Below are 11772 nucleotides of genomic sequence, written 5' to 3'. Positions count from 1 at the left end.
CAACTGGCCCAAGGGGTTGTCTGGATTTGAGAAAAGTTCACGGGTGCCTACCATGCGTGTTCTAGGTTGTGAAAATGTTAAAGGATAAATAAATAATAAATAAATATTGGGGACACCTTGTAACAATTTCGAGGTTACACATCTCTATAGTTTCTAACGTATTAAGCTGAAAGTAGATGGATGGGTAAATGGAAAACGTAATGCAGTATTGATTCATAACACTGAGCCCTAGAATGTAGTTTGAAAGTGTAAGTTTAGTAATAAAATTTAGTCGATGATTTGTTTCCTTTTCTGCGGCGTTAGCTTCGTTCTCGTTTGTCTATGATACGGTCATAGCAAAGGTGACTGTCTGCGTTGCTAGATTGGAATTTTGGTTTATAGTAAGTTAAATATCTATTTTCATATAAAAATACTTGGAATTTTAAAAGGAAGGGTAGGTTGTTATTTATTTTAATTTTTGGTGAAATTGTTCACAATCTAATATTTCCTTTCGTTGGTTGGCCATGTGGCTAGGACCTCAAGTCGTCAAGGGTGTCGCCATCTTGGCATGGCATTGTCTTAAGGGGAACCAATCGGTCAGGATGTGAATTTCGTAATTTTAAAACCCAAGGCAATCCATTCGCTTCGGGGTACGTTTTAGTGTTCAGTGCTTTGTTTTCTTTAATGTGTGTTTTTCATATAATGATTGATATTTTATTCTTCTAGCCGAGCCCGTAAAACTCGACTTAACATAAAAATATGTGAGCCAACAATCACATCAATAGAAAAATTAAACAGCCAGTCTTATTTCGGTGAGTTTTGTTCACAAACAAAGTGTTACTCGGATGTTACTCCTTCATATCCATTGTCAAAACGCCATTGTTTTGTATTGCCTTTCCAGCCTTCATCTCTTCCCCACGCTAAATAAAACTACTTACCAGAAATGCTGTCTGTCTAGTTTTATTTCTGTTACACAAAAACCCCAAAAGCAACCCGCGTTGTAAATAAAAATTTAATCTAAAAAAACAATTAATTACCGATTTCCAAAATTATCTCACCAGGTTTTTTTTTTGTTTGTCCACCAGGGTGTTTTTAAATGGGTATATGTTTCCATATATCTAGCCTGCTACAATCCTGATTTAATGTCCTGAGCTGAAGTTAGCAGTTTGCTGTAAAAACTACTCATGAGGGAAACCGTCCACGTTTAAGAAACTGGTTAATACATAAAGCATTTTTATGCCTGTAAAAAAATAAAAAATAATTAAGGATATCCAGTGTTAAGGACAATTTAATTTAGTGACAATATAGACATACTTCCCTTCGTAGAACTTTTAAATAAATAATTCCTTTACTGTTGGAATGTGTATTGGTGAAAGAGTGGACTATAAATTAGTGACTCACTCAGTGGTTAAAAATAAGAAATTAGTTAAGGTTGTTTTTTAGGGTTCCGTACCTCAAAGAGGAAAAACGGAACCCTTATAGGATCACTCGTGTGTCTGTCTGTCCCTCTGTTACAGCCGATTTCTCCGAAACTACTGGACCGATTTACTTGAAATTTGGTACACATATGTAAACCTGTGGCCCAAAGACGGACATGTAATTTAATTAAATGAAATTTAATCATAGGGGTCACTTTTGGGGGGTAAACTTGAAAATTAAAAATCAAAGTTATTAACACTATATTGTGTTATATATCAAATGAAAGAGCATTTTATGAGCATTTGAAATATATTTTTGTTTAATGTTTTATTTTGGTACTTTAGAAGTAATTTAAGAAAATAGACAAAAAATGACCATTCCCCCCCCTTATCTCCGAAACTACTTAGCGTAAAATTTTCAAAAAAATACACGAGATAGCCCTTTACCTGTAGATTACAGGAAAACCTATTAGAAATCTACAGTCAAGCGTAAGTCGGACTTACGAGAAAAAAACTCAAATTAAGATTTTCACTCACTGACGCTGCAAGCAGTTACTAAACGTCTTAAAATGTTGTAAGCGTGATGGACAGGTAGAAAGAAATTCATTTCTGTCTTTTTCTTTTTAGAATTTGTTCAATTTTTTTTTTTTTCATTTGGCAAAATGACTTAAGTTCCTACTAAAAAGGAGGCGCTTACCGTTTGTAAGTGGACTGAGCAAAATTTTGTTCAAATCGGTCCAAAAAAAGGTCTCTGTTGACGAAAACATAGAATTTGTGCCACCGACAGCCCAAATCTGAAGTCCATTTTGCTCTATCTCTTATCGTTTCCGAGATATATACGTAAAGTCTTGAAAGTGCGAAAAGTTAACTTTGCCATCACAGTCGTTCAGGCGCTCATGAGTTCTTTGTATGGAAAAGTCGAAAACCGACTCGCACTTGACCAATGTTCATAGAACGTTGTGGTTTTTTACGCGGGTCCGCGACTGACGACGTTCGAATATTTTGTTCGGAAATGTTTGAGGGTGGTTTCTCTGAAACGTCGCCGGCGGCGGGTGGTTCGACGGGCGAAGGTCACACGCCGCACGCGACGGTCTGTATTCGTTTTGTACAATAACAACGGACGGCGGGTGGCGTCTTGATATGGAAAATGACTGACTTCACTAAAGATAATGATGAACTCATTGAGGTAATACTAGAGAGGACACTGTGAGCAAAAAGTTTGCGCTACAAACATAAGTCCATTGGACTTATGTTTCTGCCTGCACACAAATAAAATGTAAAAATGCCTTCTTGCGCAACAAGATGCTGTTTAAGCCATACGAGAAAATCGAATAAAACTGACGTGTCACATTTCATCGGTTAGTATACACGCTATGTTAATCGATCTTTATTTAAGTAATTATTTCAATGAAGGGACGCGCTCCTCAAACGCGAAGCTATCGCTGCCATTTTGTTGAACGAAATCATAGATTAATCGCATCATAATCGCACAGACTTGACATGTAGGTAATGAAGTATAGTAATTGTGATTATATTCTGTTTGTAATATATAAAAGAGAAATGTTAAATTTATTTCACGTTATACTTATGAATACTACACAGTTCTAACACGAGTTGTAATCGATATTTTCATACAATAATAATAAGGGCAATTAAAGTAGGTATATGAAAAAAATCAATAATGTATTTTTGTTTCACTTAGTAGAACTTAAACATAGCACAATGTATGATAGTGATAAAATTAAACTACTTACCGGTTATTCATAAACGTTCACTAAAGTTATCAAGCCGATAAAGTTCGTTTGTCCCTTTCTACGAGTATCACACCAATACGTCGAAAAGGGACAAACGAACTTTATCGGCTTGATAACTTTAGTGTACGTTTATGAATAAGGGGGTTAGTATTTTACAAAAAGTATAAAAAAAGGTCTACACTAAGAGTGTCGCGTCTAGGTGGTCATTGGTCAAGTCTTACTCTATAACACGGTACCTCCCCACGCATGCGCCGCGCGCTGCCGGCCGGAGCACAGACTTTGTTTGGGGTGTAATTTCTAGTATGTTAGTACATAGTAATTCAATGGATGAATTGTACTTTGTGAACTGTTTTCGATATACTTAATCGAATATATGATGTAAATTTTTCTTTACTACAATGCAAGTGTTTGAGTACTACCAAGTTAAAAATTTCACTTTCTTTTTGCCGGTTTCATACAAAAATATCGTTTGACTGTCTCTTTTTTTGGGTAATATCAATATTTATATGGAAACGGATTAAGTCGCGTATAATCTTCTTCCTCTAAGAATTACAATGTAAGTATTTTTGCATTCATTTTGATCAGAGCACAACACAACAGTTCAAAAATCAGTCTACCAGAGCTTCTGAGTTCCGTCGCCGACGACAGGTGACCAAGGGTCAGAAAACCCACGCACCCGCGACCGACGGCGTGTGGCACAGCGGCACATGCGGCTCACATCCAGACGCCGCCGGGCGCGTGTGACGGGCGTGATTATCGCCGCGCCGCAGAGGACGCGCTGAGGGGGGGCGGTGCCTACAGCAGTTGTAGTTGTATGCATACCTAGCTCACGCACACAGACGCGTCCGCTGGCGCCGCCAGGGGCGGCTCACTCCGCTATCCTATCGCCGCGCTACAAGTATATCCTGGCGGCCGCGAGTTCGCGGCCTACTCAGGCGGGGTGGCGCACATTCTCACGGAATGCACGTTCGCACTTTCTATTGTTACTTTACGTCGCGAGGTTTTTTAAGCGATGTCCGCGGGTGGAATGGCTAATAATACTTAGTTAAATAGACATATTGAATAAAATAAATACCAAAAGATATTCTTATACAGATCTACTACTGATTAAGTCCCACGGAAAAGTTCAATAAGGCTTGTGATGTTGGAACCTTGAACAAAAATATATAAATACAGCGTATATACCTAGAAAGTACTCAAGACTTGAATATAATAATATAACATTTAATGTGAGTATTAATTCGTTTGGATCCATTGGTAACCCTGTCACCGGACGCCGCGCACGTGCGGCTAGTTTCTTTGTAAGAATGTTGTAGGTATTTAAAAAGGCGGCATTTCGGAAACATCAAAGCAGTGGGCCTTCTTTACTTGTGCTATTATATATTCTGTGGCGCCGCGCCGGTGTCCGCGTGCGCTCTCTGCAGTGTGCGCTGCCGCTGCCACGAAACGTTTACCTACTCCGTGTAATACTGATAAAAGAAAGTATTGACATGAATTCACACGTTTCGGAAATGACTGTAGGTATTTTAAATATTTTAGCACAATATGTTTTTTGCCTCTTATTGCCTATTATACAATATATACATACCTACTATGGCAATTCTATCACAGCGCAGAATATGCAGAAGCCGTGCAGAAGCCACATGGTGGTCTGTGGCAGAAACTCAATAGACATTTTTAGAGTTTTTAAAATAAGTACCTAAGTAGGTACGTGAAGTAACATGGTAAATTAAAAAAATATCATTAGATACTTATTGTGAAGGTGTAAACAATTTCCTTCGTTTTGCCACATATCAATAATTACCTATCTATATTAAATTCATTATTCCGTATACATTACATTTTTACAGTACGTTATTCATAAACGTACACTAAGTTATCAAGCCGATAAAGTTCGCTTGTCCCTTTCCGACGTATTGGTGTGATAGAAAGGGACAAACGAACTTTATCGGCTGGATAACTTTAGTGTACGTTTATGAATAAAGGTGTTAAAATTTATTGCTACGAAATTTTACATAAAACACCTACTTTAAAATAAAATAAAAAATGGGTGGTATTTAAACGAAAATCAAAAAAATAACTTTTTTTACGCAAATATAGTCCAAATTCATATCAAAAATACTAATTGAACAGCAAAATTTTCAACTCAAAATATTACTAAATACACTACAATATAATTCGTGGCGTGCATCTATTTTAACTTTTAGTAAAGCTTTTTCATGATTGCATCGCTAATAATTACTAACGCACAGTATACCTAGCAACGCTTTTTTTTTTAAATGTAGCTTCTATTTTTACATAATATACAGCAGTTTAATCTAAATGACACAGCATTTTATTCTAATTGCAATCATTTTTTTTATTAATTACAACATAAAGTGACCAGCAAAAAAAATTAAATTTAAAGCGCATTCAGAAAAGAAGAACGGCTTTTTTAACCGCCGCCTAAAATCTCTTAAAAGTAGGTGGTTCTCTATTAGTTTGTATTTATTTTTAATGTTTGTTCCTCGATATCTCCGTCGTTACTGGACCGATTTTGAATTTTTTTTTGATTGGTTGTATATACATACAGATTGGTCCCATTTTTCTCAGAACCCAGTTCTGATGATGGGATCCTGGAGAAATCGAGGGAACTCCTCAAATCTTCAGATCTTCTTCTGCCTTTCAAGGCATACATATGGCGATTTTTGTGTGACAAGTGGGTATGTCCGACTCCCATGGACTAAACCCCTTGGGGTGTTCCGACGCTCGCCTTGGGCGGGGTTTCGGGAACACGGTTGTAGACCACCGTTGCCCCGCCAGCGTTGCCCTTGCGGGCCCGGCTTTTGTGGCTGGTCATGCAGCCTACTCCGCTGAAGGTACCCTTAAAACGTTTGAGGGCCTTCCAGCACAGAAACTCTTCAGGCGGGTGATGTAGTTCCCGGTCCATCACCCGCAAGTTTCGGTTAGGGCAGCATCAGTCTCTCTGCGAAGACTCTTCGCCGCCTGCCTGGCCTTCTGCGGCGCTGAGCTCGCACACTTTTTCGGCGGCCTCCTTTTGCGTCATGACAACGATGCTAAAGGTGGTCACTGCCTCCCACTCCTCTTCACTGCTAAGCATATGGCATATTAGCGCCGGCAGTGAGAGATCACCCCTATAACCGTGAACAGGGCAGCGCGAGGCTCATCCCAAGCAGGGCACTCTTCGCGCGTGTGTTGGGCCGTGTCCACTGCTCTTCGATCACAATGGTGACACGCTGTAGTAGGCTCCCTTCCCACCCTCTCACACAGGTACCAGCCGAAGCAGCCGTGCCCCGTCAGGAGCTGTGTGAGATGGAAAGAAGGTGCGCCGTACTTACGTTCCACCCATTCTTTTAGAACGGGCCGAACAGCGGCCGCTTCTTTCTGGTTCCCGGCTAGCTCCCGGGATCTCCAAACGCTCGAAGAGCACTTCTCGTGCTTCTTCTCTCCACTTTTGGATTTCTTGAAGGACAGGCCAGTTCTCTTCCCTCCTTGCTGCCGTCACCCGCCAATAGACCGCGGTTTGAACCTTGGCTTCAAGGTCCCACGGCGGGCTTCCGGCTAGTAGGCTAGCTGCCGCGTACGAATTGTCGCGGTACGCTCGAGCCACCCTGAGAACTATAGCTCGTTGAAGACGACGCAGAAGGGCCTCACTTTTAGATCTCAGGGTGTCCGCCCATATTGGCGCCCCGTAGAGGGCCATTGAACGTACCACGCTCATATAGAGTCGTCTACATGCTCCTCCTGGCCCGTCCAGATTTGGGAGAATACGCCCAAGCGCGCCGGCAGCAGCCAGCAATTTTGGGGCCAGACGCTTGAAGTGTTCCTCGAACCTACCATCGAGAACGAGTCCCAGGTACTTCATCGTCGACCCGATGGCTATGGAAGTTCCCCCCACTGTAATTTGGGCTCCCTCCGGAGGTTTATTTCGAGGCCCGTGGAAGACCAGAACCTCGGATTTGTGCAGTGCGACTTCCAGACCTAGCGCCCGAATCCTATGCACTACGTGTGCTACCCCAGCTGTGGCTACATAGGCGGCCTCCCTGTACCCTGACCCAATCGTATCCAATGTTCCACAGGAGCGGCCCCAACACCGAGCCCTGTGGAACACCGCACGCCATTTTCCGTCTTCCCCAGCCATCTTTAGTTGGGAATACCACAACGCGCCCGGAAAAGTATTCCGCCACTGTGTTTTGTAGATGATTGGGCACATTGTGATATTTGAGTGCCGCCTTTATTGTCTCCCAGGGTAAGGTATTGAATGCATTCGAAATGTGTAGTGACACAGCCATCACAGTCCCACCCTGGGAGATCTCCTCTTCTGCGAAGTCCCTTACGTGGGCAATTGCGTCTAGTGTCGAACGCTGCGGACGGAAGCCATATTGGCAATCGCTCAGACCCGGCTGCATGCTCTTAACGAGACGGGCGGCGATTATACTTTCGAAGACCTTGCTCGTCTCGTCAAGCAGCACTATGGGGCGATATGCTGACGGCTGATCAGGTGGGCGCCCATTCTTCCGAAGGAGCACCAACTTGCCTGCTTTCCACCTATCGGGAAAACGCCCCTGGGTTAGGCACGCAGTGAAAAGGTTTCTGACTCTTTCCTCCATCTCGCTGAGCGCGACTACCAGGGCTCGCCCAGGTATGCCGTCTGGCTCAGGTGCTGTCTTTTTGGAGCGGAGTTTCAAGACAGCAACACTCAGTTCGACCTCCGTGACTGGCGGTACCTCTCTAATCGCGTCTGTTGGTATGGCACAACCAGATGCCATAGCTGGTGGCACAAAGCCGCCCCTTTCTAGGAAAAGAGCACTGACAACTCGTTCCAAAATATCTGGCTCGAGACTGCTGGTCAGTGGGGGGGGCAGGGCCGGAGCATTTGCCTTACGCTCCGATACGATCTGCCCCATGGATCCCTGTTGAGCGCTTCCCTGGCCTCTTTGGCCTGCGCGATAGCATTATGCAGCGTTTTACGAGCGGCCCTGTACAATTCGTAAAAAGCATCTTCCTCTTCTTGAACTCGGATGCGCCTTCTTCTACTTCTTGTGTATTGACGGCGCGCAGCCACGCAAGCGTTTCGCAATTGATTCTGGCAGTGAATTCTAGCAATGAGTTCTGGTATCCACCAGTACACCCGTCGTTTCGTCGAAAGAAGTTTTGCTCTAGGCATCGCTGCGTCGCAGATGCGAATCAGCGCAGCTCCGAGTTGTTTCACCTCATGCTCAACCCTAACGTCCACTGAACCATTACTTTGCCCCCAAGACTCAACGATGGCCGCCTCCTTGGGCACAGTTCTAACCTAACCTAACCCACTTTTCTCACAAAAGTTTGTTTCCGTGAGGGTCGCAGTTCTAACCTAAACTAACCCAATTTTCTAGCAAAAGTTTGTTTTCGTGACGGTGACAGTTCTGTTCCTTAGAAATAATGCAATGAATTAAGATATTGTAGCTATAATAATTATTAAATTAGCTGAACGTGAATACTTAAAAAATAAGAAAAAAGGATGTATGCTCTTCGAATTGAATAATTTGCTATGAAGACGGGTAAATTGCTGCGCAATTAGTATTTTTGATAAGATTGTTGTATTTTTGTTCCTAAAGGAATTTAATTGTCTTGCATTAGAGGAAAAAAGTAATGTCGTGCTGATGTGTACTTTGGAATAATCTGCATTACTAGTTTTGTTAATCATTTAGTTTATTTGCAGTGAAGTAATTAATTTGATGTACAGAAGTATATTATTGATGACGATAAATTGATAGGCGATTATTTTTTTGCTGTGCGCTTAATAATATCCCATAAAAAATATTGAATTTGGTTAACATTTTAAAAGACCTCACGCAAGCTGTGCTAATTAGTTCGCGAATTCGTCGAGAGGTGGCGCTAAACACAATTATGCTCATTAGAGAACCTATACTTCTAGCCTAGCCCAGTCTTTAGACTTATGTGAGTAACGTAAAAGTACCTAATAGTTTTGTAGGTACGGAACCCTCGGTGGGCGAGTCCGACTCGCACTTGGCCGGTTTTTTATAACAATATATTAGTTAAATTATTCAAACTTGTTTTCTTCAATTGCGATCATTCGTTAGCTAAAAGAGTGAGGAAAGGGGCGCTCTAAAAACTTCAATTTGTCCTTTAGTATTTTTTTCAATGAGTTTTAATATAAATAAAACGGGTGTCCGAACTTAACCCCATAGAAATAAAGTGGGTGTCCGAACTTCTCCCAATCTTACAGTGGTCGCCCTACGCACTGCTACACATTACAAGTGGCTACCCCAACTTATGGGCATAAGTGAAAGTCACCGCCAAATATCACAACCTTACACAGATCAACTTAGCCCCAAACTAAGCAAAGTTTGTACTATGTGTGCTAAGCGACGATATAACATACTTAAATAGATAAATACATACTTATATACATAGAAAACATCCATGACTCAGGAACAAATATCTGTGCTCATCACAAAAATAAATGCCCTTACCGGGATTTGAACCCAGGACCGCGGCTCAGCAGGCAGGGTCACTACCGACTGAGCCAGACCGGTCGTCGCTGTGGAAGAGTGTCATTAAAACACTGAAACATTGTTCTAATACGACAGTTACACTCGAATTTGGAACCCCATGTTGCACTGAACTCCCCTCTTGTTCTTACACCCCCGTCAAAGCCAACCGATTTATCACCCATGTTACAAGTCGGGTGCAAGTCAAGTCAGTAAGTCGTGTCGCTAATCTACCTACCGCGGCCGCCTCTCACACCGTTCCGTAATTCCATATGCACCAAGCCTTGAGTGATGCACCAAGTGGAGTTTACACGAGAAAAAAAAAACATGTCTAGCCAATTTTTTTTAAAGAGATTTTAATCTCAAAATAAAGGGCTTTCAATGTAGTTTAGCTGCACCTCCTAGTTTTTGTTGTATTTATAAATATTAGCATATTATTTCTCACTTATTATACCTCTACGCGAAAATATCATAATTCAAAATTTTGTCGAAGTGTCTAGTCATGATTTTTTCGTATTGTGTGCGTGTTGCTTATTTTGTACAAATAAATAAATAATTAAATAAATATTTGGGGGCACCTTACACAGATCAACCTAACCCCAAACTAAGCAAAGCTTGTACTATGGATGTTAGGCGACGATACGAGTATACTTACTTACATAGATAAATACATACATATAATATATACATAGAATACATCCATGACTCAGGAACAAATATCTGTGCTCATCACACAAAATAAATGCCCTTACCGGGATTTGAACCCGGGACCGCGGCTTAGCAGGCAGGGTCACTACGCGCTAGGCCAGACCGGTCGTCTAAAATCCCCTGTTGCGCTTTTCTGATTTTTCCACTCTCTTCATCTTGATTTTACACCCATGGTGTTAAAACCACCCGACCCGATTCATCACCCCTGTAACGCCGTGGCTTGCGTGGGCGACGGACGCGCGATGGTCGCGCGACGGCGATGCGACGCATACGAAATCAAACCTTATCGATATGGAAGTATGAGACGCGACGGCGACGGTCGCGCGACCGTCGCCCACGCAAGACACGGCGTAACAAGTGGGGTGCGAGTCAAGTAAGTAAATCGTGTCGCTAATCAACAATTATTGAACATCTTGTAACTTACATATGTTGAACAAATAAAAATCTTTGAATCTAATCTACCCATCGCGCCTGCCTCTCACATCGATCATACTAACTAACTTGAAAATACCCAAAATGGGTAACTCGATGCAAACAATTGATAAAACAAGGAATAACGGAGAAACTGTAGCCGATTATTATCATAAATACAGGTCTTATTGGCGTGTGTCACCGATGAATTAAATCGTACAATTTGAAGCTTTGAATAAGTTGCGCCCCATGGTCACTTATAGAATTTCGAGAAATTACTCACACGTCGAGATTAGAAACTTATAACTCTTATATGGCATCCTGTATAAAAGGCAACTGTCCCCCGTTTTCAATCAAAAGGTAACTACTTCTTTGTCGTTTAAGTACAAATTATTTATTCGTATGGCATACATGTTATAAAATAGCAACATAGACCGAAAGATTTTACTTCGATTTTTAGCGCTATCTATTAAATACCATCATAACTACATTAACGATAGCTAAAATTTTTTTTTTTTTTCAAAATGTGTAATATTGACGTGATAACACGATATTAAAATAAAGAAGCATGTCATTTATTCTTATAAAACATAAAAACGCGAAAATATTTGGGGAAAAATATGATTTTGGCCACTAGGCTGCGAAACAGCGCCATCTAAGTTTTAAGCCTAAAAAGCTCATACATTTCAGGGGTACGCTTTTTTGTATGGCTTTTGTCAGTCCCGTATTATATCGTACTTGGCTTAAAGTTACGAGTATTTTCGTTCTTACGGTAAGCGAAGAACGTCACAATTTACTGCAAAAAAGTTTTATAAGTACTTATGACGACCGGTCTGGCGCAGTCGGTAGTGACCCTGCCTGCTACGCCGCGGTCCCGGGTTCGAATCCCGGTAAGGGCATTTATTTGTGTGATGAGCACAGATATTTGTTCCTGAGTCATGGATGTTTTCTATATATAATTATAAGTATTTATATATTATATATATCGTTGTCTGAGTACCCACAACA

General features: G+C 41.5%; 1 long non-coding RNA gene across 1 annotated transcript; it reads left to right on the top strand.

Moving 5' to 3' along the window:
- The first annotated feature begins 488 nt into the window (after nt 1-488).
- Nucleotides 489-920, top strand: LOC125237429. Its single transcript, XR_007178327.1, has 3 exons — nt 489-629; nt 706-791; nt 881-920. It is a non-coding gene; the product is annotated as an uncharacterized LOC125237429 (long non-coding RNA).
- The last annotated feature ends 10852 nt before the right edge of the window (nt 921-11772 follow it).

The sequence above is a fragment of the Leguminivora glycinivorella genome, chromosome 21 (genome assembly GCF_023078275.1).
Source record: "Leguminivora glycinivorella isolate SPB_JAAS2020 chromosome 21, LegGlyc_1.1, whole genome shotgun sequence".
NCBI lineage: Eukaryota > Metazoa > Arthropoda > Insecta > Lepidoptera > Tortricidae > Leguminivora > Leguminivora glycinivorella.
The sequence above is the reverse complement of the archived record's forward strand: the minus strand, read 5'-3'. Positions and strand labels throughout refer to the sequence as shown.